Source organism: Elephantulus edwardii, unplaced genomic scaffold (assembly GCF_000299155.1).
Source record: "Elephantulus edwardii isolate Elephantulus edwardi_28Jun2011 unplaced genomic scaffold, EleEdw1.0 scaffold00018, whole genome shotgun sequence".
Lineage (NCBI taxonomy): Eukaryota > Metazoa > Chordata > Mammalia > Macroscelidea > Macroscelididae > Elephantulus > Elephantulus edwardii.
Window position 1 is genome coordinate 13,112,272 of NW_006399768.1, and position 6,711 is coordinate 13,118,982.

Genomic DNA, 6,711 nt, shown 5'->3' on the forward strand with positions numbered 1-6,711 from the left:
TTATATTGGGGATTGATTTGTGCACTGCTAATTATTAGTGGAAGACTTGAAGCTATCAAAGACTATCAAGGACCATAGCCTTCAATGTGGCTTAGAACTCAACATCAAGAAAACAAAAATCCAACAGGCAACATCATAAGATGGATAAAAGTTTGAAATTATCAATTATCCATGGTCAACATCCTTTTTACTAGCTGTTTGGAGACTAGGAGATGTATAGCATTTGGAAAGTCTGTTTTCAGGGAGACCCCTTCAAGGTCATGAAGATCAATGATGCCAGTTCAAAGACTAAGGTGCACCTGATCAAAACCACAGTATTTCCTGTGATTTGCTATGGATCAGAAAGCTGGACAATGACAAAAGATAACAGGAAAAGATTTAATGGCTTAAGTTGTGGGGCTGGAGAACAGTAGAAAATATTCCATGGACTGCCAAAAGAAAAAGCTGATATATCTTGGAGAAAGTGCAACTAGAGAGTTCTGTTCCTTGGAGGCAAATAAGGTGAATCTTCACATCTCACTTGTTTTGAGTATGCTGCTAGGAGAAGCTATTTCTTCAAGGAAATATTATGCTTAGAAAGATAGAGGGTCAGTGAAAGAGAAGAAGACCCTGAAGGAGATGGATTCATGACTGCAGCAATAGGCTCAAGTGTGTCAGAGATGATGAGGTAGATAGAGTTCAAGTATATTCTTCATAGGGTCGCTATGAGTCATACCTGAATAAATGTCACCTAACAACAGCGATTTCAGGAAACTGCTCTTCCTTAGCTCTATTTTGTATGTCTCCTAGCTTTAGAGGCATGTTTTTTTAGCATTATAGATAATATTTTAGTAAGGTTTTCAAGAGCCTATTATCTCATAAGTCTGAAAATGCACTGGAGTATCAGCTACGAGTCAGTTTTAACTCAATCACAAGGAATTGAGTTTGAGTTGAAGACATAGAAGCATTACCTACCATTTTTTTGTACCTCCCACATTATTAAAGGAGATTTGATGCCTCTTTTAATATTTGAAAGTCCAAATTGCTCATGTTGCTTAACAATATAACAGTATCCACATTTTGTAGATTTTTAGTTATATGGAGGAAATTTTGGCTTAGAATTGCATAACCAAGCATTTTTCACAGTAGTTCCTTCAATAGGACATGCATATTTGTCACTAGTTTGCTTTGCTTTGCTGATGTAATTTCGCTATTACTAACTTGAGATCCTTGTCTCAACCAGAATATGAATGAATTACGCATGATCTCTTTATCATTTCTTTTCCACATTTGGAATACCTACACCAACTGTGGAGACAATACTTCTGTGATGTAAAAATTACCTTCAAAGAAATTTGAAACACAATTTAAAAGAAAATATAACTGTGAAAGCTTTTATCGAATTTATAATCTATTATTGTTTGTAAAGAATCTTTTCTAGTCCATCAAGTACCAAAGTGATATTGTTTTCTATTTTACAATGAGATAAAAATTGAAATGGATTCCAATGGATTAAAGAATACATAAAGTGAACACATTAAAAAATAAATGTTTCTAAGCTGAGTAGAAACACTTTTATTTAGTGTTTAATCAGTTTTTCTTAAGTCAGGAATATATTCTCTTGCAAAATTTTGCGGTTAATACAGTTGATAAAGATTATGTTGCATACATTGTCTATCTACCATATAAATTATGGCATATAACAATTATGTTGTATATGTTTTGTATCTATCATATAAATTTTAGACATATCTGGATGTGTTATCAGTTACTGTATATAACTGATAGGTTGTGTCTTTAATATTGGTAAAAATGTCAGCTATTAACTCTTTGTCTACATTTCCCTTCCCTACACAAACACACATTCTCCTTGGAGTGTGGTTTTTAGCATTTTAGTCAATCAAAATGGAAAGTGTCACGTGGCAAATTATTGTTGAATATTTCCATTGATTCATTTTGCAAACCTTCTCACAGAACATTATCTTCACAGCTAAAATTTCTGTTTTAACTCCTTAAAGACTGAAATTTACATACTATAATGTTAATTCTTTTTAAAAATTCTACTGAGCATATTTTTTCCCTTCTCCTTTCTGTGAGAACATTACAAAGACACAATAAATTTTAGACAAGGAAGTAAAGTGACACTATCATATAATAAATTCAATGAAAAATAATGTTCATTCTAAGCTGTGTGGGTCACCATACATGTTGCATTATTTTATACAGCAAAATTATTTTTATCCTTTTCATGTGATTATAAACTATTCTGAGATGTTTTTAACTTATAAAACTTTTACAAGGGAAATATTTTTGCAACCTTTTCCTGTGGTATTCACTTCTTCCATGGGAGGTACAGTGTTCCTCTCCAAAACCACAGCTCAAGATGTCAATATTTCTTCTGTCAAGCTTATTTCATTTATCCAGGTCTCAGATATTTAGCTAGTAATTGAAAGACTGTAGCCTGAACTAGATAGGCCTTAGTCCTCAAACTGACATCACAACTCCTCAATAATTTGGAAAGATCCTTAACTGCAGATTTTTCCCACTGCAATGTGTCGCTTTATTTTCTGGCTGCTCATATCAACAGTTAATTGTGAATCCAAGCAAGATGAAACTGTTGGCAATTCCAATCTCCTTTCCATCCATCATCACGCTGCCTATCCATGAAGTGCTAAGAATCTTCATTTTCCTGACATTGAAATGCATTGCATACAAAAGGCTGTATTTCTTGATCTTCTGCAACAAGTTCTTCAAGACCTCACTTACAATAAGCAAGACTGCATCATCTGCATAATGCATTATGAAACTTAAAGGGGCTTCTCAGAGATAGCAAATTTATGAGTTGTTTTCCGGTTTATTCTACTATTCTTTTCTCTCAATTAGTGCATTTAATTAGTTCACAGTCTGTATAATTACCTATAAAACTCATTGTTTCGTGAAGGAACCAATTCATAACTGATCTACTAGTAAGTTTTGCCATTGCAATTGTTAGGCGCCTCTGAGTCAAGTCGGACTCATACATGCCTTGTGAACAGCAAATCTGAACCCCGTCCTATCCTGTGCCATCTTTACACTTTCTGACAAAATAGAGCCCATTGGGGCAATTACCATGTCAATCCATCAGGTCGAGGGTCTTCCTTTCCTTCACCAAACCTCTGTCTTTCTAAGGATTGTGTTCCTTTTCAAGGAATATCCACTCCTAGAAACATCCCAGAGTATGTGAGGTGAAGCTTCATTGTCCTTTCCTCCAAAGAGTACTCCACATACACCCTCTACAAGACATATTTATTTTTTCTTTTGGAAGTCCATGAGGTGTTCAGTGCTCTTCTCCAGAGGAAAGGCTCAAAGGTGTCAATTCTTCTATAAAACCTATTCATTATTTAGGTCTCAGATGTACAGATCATGGCCTCAATCATACACCTCTTAGTCATCAAACTGACATTATTGTTCCTCTATAATATGGACTTTCCCAGTGTATTGTGCCTCCTTATTTCCTAACTGCTGGTGCCAACGGTATTAATTGTGGATCTAAATAAGATGAAGTTTTTGGCAGTTTCAATCTTTTCTTTATCTATCATAATGTTACCTATTAATTGAGTGGTAAAGTCTTTGTTTTATTTACACTGAGATGCAATATATATTTAAGACTGCATTTCTTGATTGTCTGCAGCAAGTACTTCAAATCTTACTCACTTACATCTAGCAAGGTTGTCATCTGCATAGAGCAGGTTATTGATAAGTCTTCCTCCAATCCTAATGCCACAGTTCTCTTCATAGAGTCCAGCTTCTCAAATAATTTGCTCAGCATACAGATTGAATAGCTATGGATAAAAAAAAAATACAATCTTGTTGCATTCTCTTCTTAATTTTAAACCAATCAATGTTCCTCTATTCTGTTTACACAACAGCCTCTTAGTCTGGGTATAGGTTTTCCATGAACACAGTTAAATGCTCTGGGACTCTCATTCTTCTCAATGTCAGCGGTAACTTATCATGATCTACACAGTCAAATACCTTTGCATAGTCAATAAAGCACAAATAGACATTCTTGTATTCTTTACTTTCAGCCAAGAACCAAATGACATCAGCAATTATATCCCTAATGTCATGGCCTCTTGTAAATCCTGCTTGAACTTCTGACAGTTCCCTAACTATGTACTGTTCTAGCTGTTTTTTTAATGAACTTCACCTGTATTTTCCTTATGTGTCATAAAGATCTTTATGATATTGCCTTGAAAAATATCATAAAGATATTGTTCAAGAGTTTCCACATTCTGTTGAAACACCTTTGCTGGGAATGGAAACAAATATGGACCTTCTCCAATCTGTTGGCCAGACAGCTGTCCTCCAAAATTTCCTGCCATAAACTGGCGAGCACATCCAAGACTGCAACTAATAATTGAAAGAAGATTGATTTCTGGGATATTATATTTTGCCAGTGTCTTAAAAGAAGGTTCTACTTTCTCCTTAATTACCTTGGCTCCTGTTCATATGGTAATTCCTAAAACTTTTCAGTCTAGTCACTTCCTTTTGGTCCAGTGATTCTGTGTTTTCCCTCTATCTTATTTTGATTCTTTCTAGGTCATTAAAAATATTCCTCATAGCATCTTTCAATATTGCAACTCGAAGTTTAACTTTTTTTTCAGTTTTTTCAGCTTGAGAAATGTAGAGAAGTTTTTTCTTTTTTTATTCTCCTATTTCAGCTCTCTTCACTTTCCATTATAATACTTTCCGTTGTCTTCTTAAGCTCCCCTTTGAAATCTTCTGTTCAGCTCTTTTACTTTGATGTGTTTTCCCTTTGTTTTGGCTTCTTGAGGCTCTAGTGCAATTTTTAGAGTTTCTTCTGATATTTATTTATTTATTCTTTCTCTCCTGTTCTTGTAACTATCTTTTGCTTTCTTCATGGATGATATCCTTGATACCATGTTACAAAACATCTGGTCTTCAATCACTGGTGTTCAATGCCTTAAACATATTCTTAAGATGATCTTGAAATTTAGATGGTGTAGATTTAAGATCATATCTTAGCTTTTGTGGATTTATTTTAATGTTCTTTGGCCTTAATTTGTACTTGTATATGAATAATTGATGATCTGATCCACAGTCTGCCTCTGTTCTAGTTTGACTGACAATATTGAGCTTCTCCAAAGATTTCTTCCATAGATATGGTCAATCTAATTCCTATACAACCCATATGGTGAGATCCATGTGTAAAGTCATCTTTTGTGTGTTTTATAAAAGCTATTTGCTATTAATAAACCATTGAAAATATAAAATTTGGTCATTTTATTTCTAGCCTCGTTTCTATCATCAATCCCATATTTTTCTTCTTGTTTCCAACTTCTGAGTTTCAGTCACCAATTATTATTAAAAGATCTTGATTGCATGTTCAGTCAATTTTGAACTGCAAGATTTGGTAAAAATTATCAATTTATGCCTCTTTAGCTCTAGATGTAAGGTCATATATTTGAATAATAGTCATATTGATGAGTCTTCCTTGTATGCATATAGATAGTGTCCTATCACTCACAACATTGTATTTCAGAGAACTTGAAAATTACATTTTGACTATGAATGTATCACCATTCTTCTGTTTTTCTTTCCCAGCATAGTATACCACATGATTATTTGATTCAAGGTTGCCAAAGTTGGTCCATCTCATCTCACTAACACCTGTTTTGTGTTTCATTTTTTACAATTTTCAATTTTTCAGCATTCAAGCTACGACGTACCATATTCCAATTATTAAACGATGTTTGCCATTGTTTTTCTTCATTTCAACTGATTTCCAATTTGGAATTTACCACTATACTGTAAGTATCCACTTTCCTTTGTTGTTCATAGGGTTTCAAAGGCCTGTTATTTAAGAAGTGGATGGTCAATCTTGTTTCCTAGACTGTCTTAATATGAAAGCGCCACTAAAACCTGCCCACCATGGTTAATTTAACCCTTATGGCATTTGACATACCAATGACACAAGTTATCCCAATACAGCAAACTGACAGACAAGTGCTATACCAATTAGAGCGATGTTATCCCAAAACACAAAAACTTGTCAATTTATTTTTTTAACTTTAATAGCAAATCAGTCTTCACACCAGGCCCAAAGGTCTGGAGGCCTTGGTTACAACTACTTTTAATCATAAAACCTCACCCACTTGCTCCTGGTTAGTTTTAAAAAGAGCCTTCCAGCCCACAATTGTTTATTACTTAATTCATAGTGACCAATCAGCTTCCACCTACTTGTCAATTAAGCCAGACTGACCAATGAGTGTCTACTTTATTATTAAATAAAAGAAAAAACAAACAGCTTTCATTTGATTGTTAATTATATCAAAACAACTTACTGTTCAGAATCAATCTTCATCAAATAGGAGGATCCAAACAGGAGACTTTTAGATGGGACCAAATCTACTTTTAATAATAAAGATCTACCCACCAGTAAGTTTCAGGAGGCTGTAAATTGCAAGTGAGGCAAAAATTTTTTTTTTTTCTCCCACAGAGCCCTTGTTGCAAGCAGTAAGGAAATAAGGAGACACATTGCACTAGGAAAATCCACAGTTAGGGACCCTTCCAAATTATTGACCGCCTACACCAAGGGTTCTATTTGTGGATCCAAGCAAAATAAAACTATGGACAGTTTCAATCTCCTTTCCATCCAACATGATCCAGTGGTAAGAATCTTTGTTTTCTTGATGTTTAGACATGATCTGTACATAAGGCTGTCCTCCT